The 14,192-nt window shown below is 37.2% G+C and overlaps 1 protein-coding gene across 1 annotated transcript in view; it reads left to right on the top strand.

The window, feature by feature from the left end:
* Positions 1 to 14,192, top strand: part of LOC102863260 — a 475,179-nt gene that overhangs the window by 88,634 nt on the left and 372,353 nt on the right. The gene's annotated exons all lie outside the window — the stretch shown is intronic.

The raw sequence follows: 14,192 nt of genomic DNA on the forward strand, positions 1-14,192 counted from the left end.
CCCCCACCCCCAACCCCAATACACTCCACTCTGCAACCCTCATTCCGGACTCTTACGGTAATCATAATGCCCTAAAATATATCACTTTTAAACTATTCTCTCTGTCATCGGCCACAATACAGTAAACATAATTTATCCAGTCAGAAAAAAAAGAATTAAAAAAAACTTCATCTATGTAGTCAAAATAATCAAATAAAGTGTTCAGTATATATATTACTAATTCACTTTGAAAGTATGCAGAGAAATGTTTATGACTCTTAGAAGCATCTGACTAAAAGAAAATTTATTCTTCAAAAGCAAATATAATTTGGGACAAATATTGAATAGATGAAAAGTGTATACATATATTTCCCCATATTCTTAGATGTGTAGATGTACTTACAAATGTTCAGTTCATATCTATTAAAATAGGTGTACACAAAAGGCATATTTGTATATATGTATGAATATTTGTATATATGAAAATATGCATATTTAAAGTGAATATTGATAGGTATTTGCAAGACATCAGTTAACAGGATTGCAGATATAGCTAATTCTTCAACACATAAAAAGGAAAGAAAAATGAAATAGTGCCTCAAACACTGACTGAGGGAAGACTAAATTAAAACAATGAGTAGAAAGAGTAACAGAGCTCAGAGCTATAACCAGCACAGTGCAGCCATCTTGAACAGCCCTTTGCTAGGGGGGAACCACAGAACCCAATACTGTGGCAGCGGGGATACTAGCATCTACAGAAGATGAAAAGGCTGTGAAACTTAATTAAAACATTGTATTTAAAGAACAAGAGCACACAGACCATAAACAGCACAGAATGGCTATACTGAACAGTCATGTGACATACCTCAGTCACAATAAGGACTAATACTGCCCAAAGCCAATTATAAAAGTAGGAAGATAACTAAGCAAGATATGTATAAATGCTCAAAAAGGAAAAGAGAGAAGGGGACCCAAGAATGGAAAGGGAGAAAAATCACTGGAATAGTGAAGATTAGTGGGTGGAGGAGAGGAGGTGAAGTAATGGGAAAGGTACAATGAGGGCTTGACAATACGGAATGATAATAGGCGTAGAGCCATAATAATTAGTTATATAAAACATATGGTTGTAAAAACACAAAGTACATGTACCAAAAAAGATTAAAAATAATCCAAAGGGGCTTCAGCAGTAGCACCGCTGCTACTCAGCCAGCTGAAAAGATCCAATCTCTTCCTTGTCCTCTGTGGCCCACTCACTGCTCACCAAGTGGTGAGCGGCATTTTCCCTACCTTCCTACCCCAGATTACATCCCACTAAGACCCAACTCTACTTCAAGCTATTCTAGAAATACAGGGTGACCTAGTCAACAGGGAGTTGTGCTACTAACTCAAAAGCCACGCTTCTCCAATGTTTCTTATCTATTAGCAACTCCATAACAGAAGAAAGATGGGCAATCTCCTCCTTTGTGATTTATAGCCTGGGAAGCCCAATGCAGGATCAGTTATGAATCAGTTCCAACTGATTCTCAATACAATGAGAAAAGAATGAGAAATATAGACAAAAAGGTAGCAATTACTTATGAGGTTTGGAGAAATTGTGAAAAATCGATGTCTAAATTAAACATTAACGATATATGAAAGCCTATTCCACTTTAAAGAAGCAAAGTGCACCATAAAAGAATGAGATATCACACCTTTGGGAAACACTGCAGTCAGAAATATATACTGGATATATTTATGAAGTTAACTAGTAACTTTAGTACCAAAAATACAAAGATGAAGAACATTAGTGTCAAAGTCATGATTGCTTAATGGAAAAGCTCAGTCTACATATGAGAGAAGGAAATGATAGAGGAAAGGCAAATTCAGGAGAGATCTGAATCTAAGCTGCAGAGTCACAACCACTGCTAACTCTGAAATCTCACTTCATCTCTGAAATATACAAGGCATCCATGGATAGAAAGCAATTGTTTGTTTGGGTATATTTACTTTGTTAATAATAATATAAACCAATAAATAAAAGATCACTGTAGAATAAAACACATAAATATCTATTCAGAGAGGGTCAGCTTGGTAGGACCATCTGCATGAATAAAGGGTTTCTTTGGGTAAGAAGCAGGACGTCAGCCATTCAACTAACATAAAGAGGAAATGACAGTTTATTGTTCACAAATCCTGGAAGAGAATATACTGGAAGCCCATGCACAAAGTTTATGACTGCTGATAATGGAGAGAATGAAAGAGAAAGAACAGAACTGGACTTGGTCTTTAATAAATCCAAAGGTAAAAAGTATACCAGTTTCATGGACTTGGGAAGCATTGGCCAATTTGAAACAGCGAGGAAGTGCCAATTATGGAAAGTAGGGAAACATAAACTAAGGTGGTTTATGATTGACTCTGATACTGCTATTATGAGATTTCAGAGTTCAAACATATGAATATTATTTTGCTATGTTAAATAATGGTTAAACTACATTTTCCACCTTAAAGAATAATTACAGTTGTATCAGTGCTTCAGAATCATAGGGGAGGGATGCTTTAAAAATAACCTTTTGAGGTCTCAGTATGGTTTTATGCACATTGAGACTTAAAAGCATTGCATTTGAAGTATCAGTTTATTAGAACATTGAGAAAAATGGGAATCCCAGAACAGATTGTGCTCATGTGAAACCTATGCTTTACCCAGAAAGCAGTTGTCAGAACAGAGCAAGGATATATTACATCGTTCAAAATCAAGAAGAGTGTGCCAGAAATATAGCCTCCCTAACCCCATCCCTCTATTTCCTCTTTGGACATTTATACACATCTTGCTAGTTATCTTTTTATTTTTATAATAACGGTCTTATGCAGTATTTGTCCTTATGAGACTGCATTAGTTTACTTGGGATAATGCTTTATAGTCTTTCCCATGATATGTATTATTTTTTGAAATTGTTGCTCCCGAGTGCTGCATAGCATTCCATCTTGTGAATGTACCATGTTGCTCAGTCCATTCATTTGTTGATGGACATTTGGCTATTTCCATATTCTTGCTATTGTGAATAATGCTGCTATGAATAATAGCGAATGAATCTATTTTTATCTCAGTTAAACTAAAAAAAAAAAGTAGTCTATTTTTTTCTCCAAAGATGTACATGTGAGATTCTTTGTATGTGCATACTGTATATAATATATTCTTTTATGCATATATGTATGAAGAGAAGAATAATAGTTTCCCACTTGTGATTTTAGCCTTTACGATATCTTAATGAAGACCTGGACTTTTGAATGGAGCAAGAATGCACATATTTCACTGAAGATTACAACTATATTGCTGCTAAATTTATAAAAATTAAATTGGTAAAATGGTATTCTTAATGTTATATGTAAGTTTTTCAAAGACGTTAAATAAAAAGGAATACTGTTGGTTTGATTTTGATTTTATGAATTTCTGAATAGATATTCCAAAATTTTTAAGGTTTCAACAAGATAGTGCGATATCCTTTCACTGGGCAATGTTTCATTTACATAAAACATTTCATTTGTTTAAATAATATTTTCTTATTAAGCAGAGATGGATTTATCTTTTTAAAAAGAAAAGTTCTATTGATAATATTTTATTAGCACTGAAAGACATGAATTTCATTATTATTTAATTACTTTTGCTCATTGAATTTTCTGATTTTTCTTCTATTATGCTAACTAGATTGTTTCTGTTGAATCAATTTCGTGCATGTTAGCACTGATTTCCTTGTACAAAAACTTTAAAAGGACAAGTTCACAAGACTAAACAACTGATGCATAGAAATGATTGCTTGTCATTTTAGTTCAATCATGACCAAGTAGGCATAGATTCTTCCTGATATATAAGTAACAGAAAAGAACTACAACACTCCTTGCCTGGAGTCAGAGCCGGCATACAGCTGACCCTCCATTGGATTTCTGAGGCTGCAATCAGTTGGCAATTGCCCATCCTTCTCTCACAGAACAAACTAGTAGATTTAAATGGCCAAAGAGATATGGCCTTTGTGTTAGCAGCACAATTCCCTGCAGGCTGCTCCACCAGAGCTCTCTAAGGAAGCTGCAAGAAAAGGACTTTCATGTGGTTTTTCAACTAATACCAGTAAATCATATACAATTTACTTAAAGGGTACAATTGCACAAAGGCCAGGAAATCAAAAGGCTAATTGTGTTAGGAAACTCTGCCATCAGAGACTTCTCTGTAGTGCTAAAGAACAATAAAACCAACCTAGAGTCTAAGGTATACTTGATCCAAGCCATAGTCTTTGCAATCACTTGCTATATATCAGAGAGCTGGACAATGAATTAGAATGACAGAAGAATTGATGCCCTTGAGTTGTGGTGCTAGAGAAGAGTATTGAACATACAATGGACTGCCAAGAAAACAAATAAGTCTATCCTGGAAAGGGTAAAATAAGGTTGCTTCTTGGAGGCAAGTATTTTGAAACTCTGTCTCACACACTTTGGGTATATTGCCAGGAAGGACAGCCCAGTCCTTGGAGAAGGACATCACTCTTGGAAGGATAGAGGGACAGCACAAGAGAACAATACCTAGGAGTACATGAATTGACACAGTAACAGGGATTATCATAGGAGTATATGTGTCACAAACAGTGAGATTGGCTCAGGATAGGACAGAGTTCAGAACTGTTGTATATAGGGTCACTATATGTTGCAAGTGACTCAACAGCACTTCAAAATAACAACAAAGGGTACAATTTAATTTTTTTAGTGTATTTACAGAGTAGCACAACCATAACTACAATCTAATAAATGAACATTTCCTTCATCCTCAAAAGAAACTGCACTTATTATCAATTGCTTCACATTTCCTGTGAACACTTCCACCCAAATCCTTAGAGTCACTAATAAACTACCTGTCCTATAGATTTACGTATTCTGAACATTTCAAATAAATGGAAGCATATAATAAGTGGCGTTTTGTGACTAACTAACATGTTTTTCCAAATTTGATCCATGTTGTAGTATGTGTTAATATTTCATACCGTTTTGAAATAATTTGTTTGTTATTGTTGTTGACAGATATTCACAATAGAGTGTATACTAGCTCAACAGATTCTATATGTACAAGCCAGTAATACCGATTTCTTTTCATTGCCGAGTAATAGTCAATTGTAGGATACATTTGCTTTCTATTGCTGCTTTAACAAACTATCCCAAACATAGTTGCTTAAAACAACACAATTAATTGTGTGACAAGCATAGTTGCTTAAAACGACACAATTAATTGTGTGACATTTCTGGAGATCATAAGTCTAAAATGTGTGCACAGCATTGTGCCTCATCTCTTGAGGAGAATCTGTTTCCCACTTCTAGAGGTTACATGCATTCCTTGGCTTGTGACTTTGCATCATAACATCTCCTTTTCTGGCACTGAACCTCTTCTCAGTCTCTTTAAGGATCTTTGTGATGACACTGAATAATCACCTAGATAAAGATTATGGCCTTATCTCAAAATCCTTATTTTAATTACATCTGCCAAATTCCCTGTCTCATGTAAGACAAGATATTTTGCTTCTAGACATTAAAACATACTCATCATTGGTGTGTTTACTGTTGTTAGGTGCTGTCAAGTCAGCTCTGATTCACAACCACCCTTTTTTACAACAGAATAAAACACTCCTTGGTGCTCTGCCATTCACAACATCACTGCTATGTCTGAGCCCATTGTTGCAACCTTTGTGCCAATCTATCCCATGGAAGGTCTTCATATTTTTAACTGATATTCTACCAGACATAATAGCATTTATGGAGTGATTCTTCCTGATAACAAGACCAAAGTATGTGAAACAAAGTCTCACAAATTCCCATGTCTAAGGAGATTTCTGGCTGTAATTATTTTCTCTTTCACATTTTATTTATCCTTTTTGTTCCTGGTCTTCTGTGTTTTTTTAAAAAATAATTTTTTTTTATGTACTGGTTTACTTAAAAGCTTTGCATATATTCTTTTTCACACTGGATTTTCCTTATTTCCTTTACCCACCCCTCTCTCCACCCATAAAATTGTACAACCCTATGATTAACCACACCAATCCTTGCCCATCCACACCCCTCTGATCCCACCCTTCCCCCCTTGGATACTCATACACATTCTATAATAATGGTCTTATACAGTATTTGTCCTTATGGGACAGAGTTGGTTCATTTAGCATAATGTCTTCCAGTCGCTCTCAAGTTAGGTAGTGATTTCTGAGGAAACTCCAAACTGCCTTCCAGAGTGGTTGCATGATTTTACAATCTCACCAACAATGTATAATAGTTCCTACCTCGCCACATCCTCTCCAATATTTACTAATTGCTGAACTGTTAAACTTTGCCACTCCTACTATAGTAAGACAGTATCTCATTGTGATTTTGATTTGCATCTCTATTATTGATAGTGATTTTGAGCATTTCTTCATGTGTCTGTTGGCTATCTAAATATCTTCCTCTGTAAAAATTCTTTCCACGTCTTTTGCCCATTTTGTAATGGTGTTACCAGTCTTCTTCTTGTGGAGGCCCTGTAGGATTCTGTAAACTTGCGATATGAGACCCTTGTCTGCAATGATATTGCCAAATATTTCTTCCCAGGCAGTAGATTTTGTTTTCACTCTGTTAGAAAACATTTTTGATGTGCACAAAGATTTACTCTTTAGAAGGTCCTATTCATCAATTATGTCCTCTTCAGACTGTGTCTTTATAGCTATATTTGGCAGTCTCTTTATACTATGGACTAGGCCATCTTAGGTTGGTCACAGTTTGTCTCTGATGAACTTTATAGGTTTGGGTTTTAGTACCTGGTCTCTGATCGACCTTGAGTTGATTTTTGTTGGTGTGAGATGTGGATCCTGTTTCAGCTTTCTGCAGGTAGCAGTCCAGTTTTGCCAGCACCATTTGTTGAAGAAGCTGTTATTTCCCCATTTGATAGGTTTTATTTCCTTGTTGAATATAAGTTGACAACAGATAGTTGAGTCCATTTCTGGGTTCTCAATTCTGTTCTATTGGTCTGTGTGCCTGTCATTGTACCAGTCCCATGCTTTTTTCGTTACTACCACTGTGTAGTATATTTTGAGGTCAAGGAATGCTATGTCTCCCACTTTGTTTTTTTGTTTTTCAGAAGTGCTTTGCATGCTTGGGGTATCTTTCCTCTCCAAATAAACTTGACAATTTCCCTCTCAATCTCCTTGAAAAAATGAGTTTGGTATCTGTATTGAGATTGCATTGAATATATAGATTGCTTTTGGTAGGAGTGTCATTTTCACAATAATGAGTCTTCCTATCCATGAACAGGGCACATTTTTTTCTACTTATTTAGGTTTTTTTTAATTGTGTCTCATAGAAATGTCCTGTAGGGTTTTTTGTACAGGTTTTTCATGTCTCTAGTTAAGATCACTCCCAAATATCTCAATTTGTGATTGGCTATTGCAAATGATATTGCTTTCTTGGTGTTCTTTTCTGAGTGCTTTTTATTACTATAGAGGAATCCCACTGATTTTAAAGATTGATTTTATATTCTGACACTCTACTAAATTGGTCTACTAGCTCTTAACTGTATTTTTGTTGAGTCCTTGGGGTTTCCTTTGTACAATATCATATAATCTGCATATAGCAACAGTTTAACTACCTCTTTGTGGATCTGGATACGTTTTGTTTCCTTCTCTTATCATACTGGGCTAGCAAGCACTTCAAATACAATATTAAACAGAAATAGTGACAGTGGGCATACTTTTCTGGTCCCTGTTTGCAAGGAAAATGCTTTTAGTCTTTCTCCCTTGAGAATGATGTTGGCTCTTGGGTTTGTATATATATTTTTCAGGTCTGAGCCTCAAGACAATAGGGTTGAATCCTTTAACTACCCATCACATACTCCATCCTTTATAGTGATGCTACAGGACACAGGGGAATGTATAAAAACATTGGCAAATTGTATTTTTGTCAAACATTCTTCTAAGTAGTATAGCATTGGTCTATGCATTGCTGTACAGAGGTAGCTCATGGTTGCTGTGATATTAACTGTGGCACTGATGTGCCAAATGTGATAATGGTTACTCATGATGGGCAGTGTTTGCTGGAGCTTCCCGTTTAAAACAAGCCTGGAAGCAGAAATGGCATTCACTTCCGAAATGGCTTGCCTCCAGAAACTCTATGAACATGGAGAAATGACCAAAGTTATACAAGTGTTCAGGTCTTTCGTTCATAGGGTCACTATGAGTCACCTATAACTCGATGGCACTTAACAACTATAACAATGAGAGCATAGAGAGAGCTCTGTTGGCTTAGTGGACAGAGAGTTATGCTACCAAGCCAAAGTGGGTGATTTAATCGGCAGCCTTCAGGCCTGGTTTAAATTGTCTTTTGTCAAACATTCTTCTAAGAGGTACAGCACTGGTATGTGCTTTGCTGAACAGAGGTAACTTGTGGTTGCTGTGATGCTAACACTGTGTTCATAGGGTCACTATGAGTCTTCTACTACTTGATGGCACTTAATAACAATAACAACAACAAATGGTTTTTGTTAATGATTTTTAATGCAACATATATATTTTTACAGCTTATTCTTTCCTTTTAATTTTCCCCCATTCATTTATTGTTGCACATTTTCCTCCTTACCCACCCCTCCCACCAGTTCATTTTTCTCTTTGAAGACAAAAAAATTATTTCATTGTTATACAATTACCCCCCCCCCCGCTGCATTGAAACAGATAAAGGACAGAACTGTTTAAAAGTAACCTGATTTCTTATTTCTTTTAGAGAATTAATTTGGCAGTGGCGTCTACCTTTGTTTTTCTCTTGGTATCCTGATATTACTTTATCATGTGATAGATCAATAGTCAAATTCTTCTTTCTTGAATATACTTCAAGCAGAACATCAATCATAACTTTTTATCTTGACTGGAAATCACAAGAAAAAACAGGGATTTTTAGCTTGTCAATAATAGTTTGTTGAAGTGACAGCTGTTCCTGTTCACGAATTCTCTGCTCACAGTTCTCAGTCTTTTGTTGGATTGCTTTTATTGTAGAATCTCTATCCATGCATGCCTGTTAAAATGCTTCATAAGCCTTATTGAATTGCTCACCAATGTTTTTATTCATTCCCCTGTGTCCTGTAGCATCACTATAAAGGATGGAGTATATGACAGGTAGTTGAAGGATTCAATCCTACTGTCTTGAGGCTCAGATCTGCAGCTACCAGTCAGCAATTATTATTAATGAATCTTGGTTGCATTTCTAATTAATTTCAGAACGCAAAAGTTGATAGACATATTCTCTTCCCTCCTCTTTGGCTCTAGTTGTTGATATATGTATATGAATGGTATTAGCAGGTCTTCTTTGTATGCATATGATAGTATCCTGTAACTCACAACCTTGTGTTTCAGGAAGAATTTAGAAATGATCTTTTTTACTATGACTTTGACTCCATATTTCCTCACTGTTTTCTTCCCAGCATAGTAGATAATATAGTCTGGAGACTAAGATGTGCCTGATACAGGCCATAGTCTTTATAATCACTTGCTATGCGTCAGAGAGCTAGACAGTGACTGGACATGATAGAAGGAGAATTGATGTCTTTGAGCTGGGGTGTTGGAGAAGAGTATTGTATATACCATGGATGGACTGCTAAGAGAATAAACAGGTTCATCCTAGAGAGGGTAAGAGCAGGCTGCTCCTTGGAGGAAAGGATTCTGAAGCTTTGTCTGACATACTTTGGACATGTTGCAAGGAGGGGCCAGTCCTTGGAGAGGGACTTCATGCTTGAGAGGATGGAGGGACAGCGCAGGAGAGGAAGACCATCTATGAGATTAATTAATTCAGTGACTGGGATAATGGAGGTAGGTGAATCTATTTCAGCTTGTCAATGCCTAGTTTGTCAATATTTCTGTGTTCTATTTCTTTTTAAAATGTCCAATTTTCCTACATGTTCTTCATATATTCCATGTTCCAGTGTGGCTGTTTGTAGCTATTTCACCTCACTTTTGTGTTTCTCAGTGTGAGGGCTCAGCCTTCAGTGCTATTTCTAATAGTCTTAATGTAGTTCAAACTAGATCGTGGTATTTTTTATATCATTTCAGATTCTACTGGTTGAGATTTTGTTCTACAATTTTGGATTCTATATGTTTGGATCCATCTGTCATTGGCAATAATGTATCTAGTGTCATGTCCTCTTCTAAACCCAGCTTGTATTTCTGGTAATTCTCTGTCAATGTACTGTTTCAGTCATTTCTGGATAATCTTCAGCAGGGTTTCCCTTGTGTGTGATATGAGTGATGTTGCTTGTTGTTATTATGTGCTGTCGAGTCGCCTGAGACTCATAGCGGCCCTATGTACAACAACCCTAAACCCTGCTCTCTCCTGTGTCAATCTCCTGTCTCCGACACACCTACCTCTATTACCCCAGTCACTGAATTAGTTAATCTCCTTTAGGGTCTTCCTCTCATGCACCGTTCCTCCATCCTCCCAAGCATGACGTCCCTCTCCAAGGACTGATCCCTCCTTGCAACATGTTCAAATTTGTCAGATGCCGCTTCAGAATCCTTGTCTCCAAGGAGCAGCTTGGTTGAACTCTCTCTACGACAAACCTGTTCATTCTCTTAGCAGTCCAAGGTATATCCAGTACTCTTCTCCAACACCACAGCTCAAAGACATCAATTCTCCTATCATCCCCAGTCATTGTCCAGCTCTCTGATGCATAGCAAGTGATTGCAAAGACCATGGCCTGTATCAGGGGCACATTAGCTTACAGTCATTGCTCTTCTGTACTTTGGAGAGGTCTCTAACATCAGACTTTCCCATTGTAACATGTCTTTTAATTTCCTGGCAGCTGGTGCCAGGAGTGTTGATTGTGGAGCCAAGCAAACTAAAGCTGTTAAGAATCTCAATCTATTCACCATCTATCATGATGCTGCCAGTTAGCCCAGTAGTGAGAATCTTTGTCTCTTTGATATTGAACCTCATTCCATATTGAAGGCTACAGTCCTTGGCCTTCTGCAGCAAGCGCTTCAGGTCCTCCTCAGTTTCAGCAAGAAGGGTTGTGTCACCTCCATAACGCAGATTGTTGATGAATCTTCCTCCAATCCTGATGCCACATTTCTTGTAATAGAGCCCAGCCTCCCAGACAATCTGTTCTGCATATAGATTTAAAAGGTATGGAGATAGGACACATCTTTTGCATACACCCTTCCCAATTTTGAACCATGCAGTGTTTTCTTGCTCTGTTCTGATGACTACCTCTTGGTCCAAGTATAGGTCTTGCATTAGCACAATCAAGTATTCTTGAATTCTCATTCTTCTCAGAGTCAGCCACAGTTTGTTAAGATCTACACAGTCAAACACCTTTGCATAATTAATGAAACACAGGTAGACATTCCTCTGGTACTCTCTCCTTTCAGTCAAGATCCATCTAACATTAGCTATAATATACCTAGTACCATGACTCCTTCTAAACCCAGCTGGACTTCTGGGAGTTACTGTTGATGTGCTGTTCGAATCATTTTTGGATAATCTTCAGCAGAATCATGCTTGCATGTGATATTAATAATATTGTTTGATAATTCCCATCACCTGTCTTTGAAATGAGAATAAATATAGATCTCGTCCAGTCAGTTGGCCAAGAGGTTATTCTCCAGTTTTCTTGACACACCTTGGTGAATACATCCAGGACATTATCCGCTAGCTGAAATACATCAATTGGTATACCATCTATTTCTGGGGCCTTATTTTTTTCTAATTCCTTCAAAGCCGCTTGAACTTCTTCCTTCATCACCATAGGCTCTTGCTCATGTATGATTTTATTAGATTCTGTGTCTGCCAATTCCTTTCAATACAGTGACTCAGTATATTCTTTCCATATTCTTTTAATACTTCCTGGGTCATTTAATATTTTACCTAAAACAACATTGATTCTAGCAACTCGAGGTTTGAATTTGTTCTTCAGTTCCTTGAGCTTAAGAAATGCTAAGCGAGCTCGGCCCTTTTGATTTTCTGACTCCAACTCCTTGCACACTTCATTGTAATAATTTACTTTGTCTTCCTGCCCTGCCTTTTGGAATCTTCAATTCAGCTTTTTAGTATCTTGAATTCTTCCTTCTGCTTTGGCTTCTCTGCACTCCAGTGCAATATTCAGAGTTTCTTCTGACATCCATTTTGGTCTTCTCTTTCTCCTCTGTCTTTGTAATGACCTTTTTTCATTCTTCCTGGATGATATTCTTGATATCTTCCCACAGCGCATCAGTCTTTTACTCATTAGTGTTCAAAGCCTCAAACCTGTTTCTGAGATGGTTTTGAAATTCAGATTGGTAGACTCAAGGTTGTATTTTGGTTCCCATGGATTTGACTTCATTTTCCTCAGCTTCAGCTTGAACTTGCATATGAGTAGTTGGTGGTCTGTTCCACGATCAGCACCTGGCCTACTTATATAGTATGATAGTCACATTCTGTCAGGCCACCTTTTTTTGGAATGGGCATAATAGGGACCTCTTCTAGTCAGTTGGCCAGGTTGTTGTCCTCCAGATTTCTTGGCACAACCTGGTGAGCATATTCAGGGCAGCATCTCTTTGCTGAAATGTGTCAGTTGGTATTCCATCAATTCATGGGGCTTTATTTTTTGCCAAGTTCTTCAAAGCAGCCTGAACTTCCTCCATCATCATTACCTTTTGAACATACGTTGTTTCTTGAAATTCTTCTGTGTCAGCCAATTCTTTTTGGTACATTGACTCTATATTTCTTCCATCTTATAATACTTAATCAGCATCAGGATTGGAGGAAGACTCATAATCAACCTACACCATCTTGCTTGCTGAAACTGAGGCAGACCTAAAGAGCTTGCTGCAGCAAGTCAAAGATTGTATTCTTCAATAAGAATTGAAGCTCAACATCAAGAAGACAAATATTATCACCACTCAGCCAATTAGCAGCACCATGATGGATGGAGAAGAATTATAGCTTAGCAAAAGCTGTATAGTGGAGTAGGCCTGGGGGGAGGGATTGTAAAACAATGAAAGAATTTTTCTTTTACTTTTCCGAGAGGGTAGTGTACTAGGGGGGTAAGGTTGGGAGGGGAGAAAAGTGCAATAATGAATGAATGGAAACCCAAAGTCTCTGTAAATTTTCATTGACATTAATAATAAATTTTAAAAAAAGAATTACAGCTTGCTCAGCTCTACAATCAATGCTCTTGGAACCAGCAGTCAGGAAAGTAAAAGACAAATTCTATTAGGTAAATCTGCTATCAGAGACCTTTTCAGAATACTGAGAAACAACGATGTCATTCTAGAGACTAAGATGTGTCTGATCCAGTCAATGGTCTTTGACATTACTTGCTATGCATCAGAGAGATGGATAATGACTAAGGATGATAAGAATTGATGCCTTTGAGTTGTGGTGCTAGAGAAAAGTCTTGAACATACTATGGACTGCCAAGAAAACAAATAGGTCTGTCTTGGAGAGAGTGAAACCAAGTCTCTATGAAGGATAGGATTTTGAAACTCCATCTTATATACTTTGGGCATGTGGCCAGGAGGGACCTCAATTCTTGGAGAAGGACATCTTGCTTAGCAGATTGGAGGAACAGCACAGGAGAAGAAGACCCTGAAAGAGAAGGATGGATACAGTGAACAGGACAATGGTGGTAGATGTTTCAGAGTCAGTGAGACTAGCTCAGGACAGGGTAGGCTTTCAGAGCTATTGTACATAGGATCACTCAAAGGGGACTAAAAGGCACAAAACAACAACAATAATACCTAACCATACATTGGTAATACATACCCATAAATGTCATACATATAATACCTAACCATATTTAGCATTTTGGACCATTTTTCTGTTCAACTGTTTCAGTGCAGTGTTCACTATATATTCACCCTTTTTCTATTCACCTCTCAAGGCCCCATGTCATTCATATTCTATAACAACAGTCTTACGCAATGCTTGTCCTTTTGTGACTGAGATATTTTACTGAGCATAATGTCCTCTAGGCTCATCCATGCTTTATAATTTGATTTTTTAAGTTGGAGCTCTGTGTGGGTATTTTTAAAAATTTTATTTATATTTTAATGAAAGTTTATAAAGAACTTGGGTTTCCAATCATTCATTATTGCTCATTTTCCTCCCTGCTCCCCCCCTCCCCTTAATATAGCTTTTTTCTTGGGGAAAATAGTTCTTTCCTTGTTATACACCTCCCCCACCCCCGACCACTTTACTATGTAGCTCTTATTCTAGAC

The sequence above is a fragment of the Elephantulus edwardii genome, unplaced genomic scaffold (genome assembly GCF_000299155.1).
Source record: "Elephantulus edwardii isolate Elephantulus edwardi_28Jun2011 unplaced genomic scaffold, EleEdw1.0 scaffold00096, whole genome shotgun sequence".
NCBI classification, from domain to species: Eukaryota; Metazoa; Chordata; class Mammalia; order Macroscelidea; family Macroscelididae; genus Elephantulus; species Elephantulus edwardii.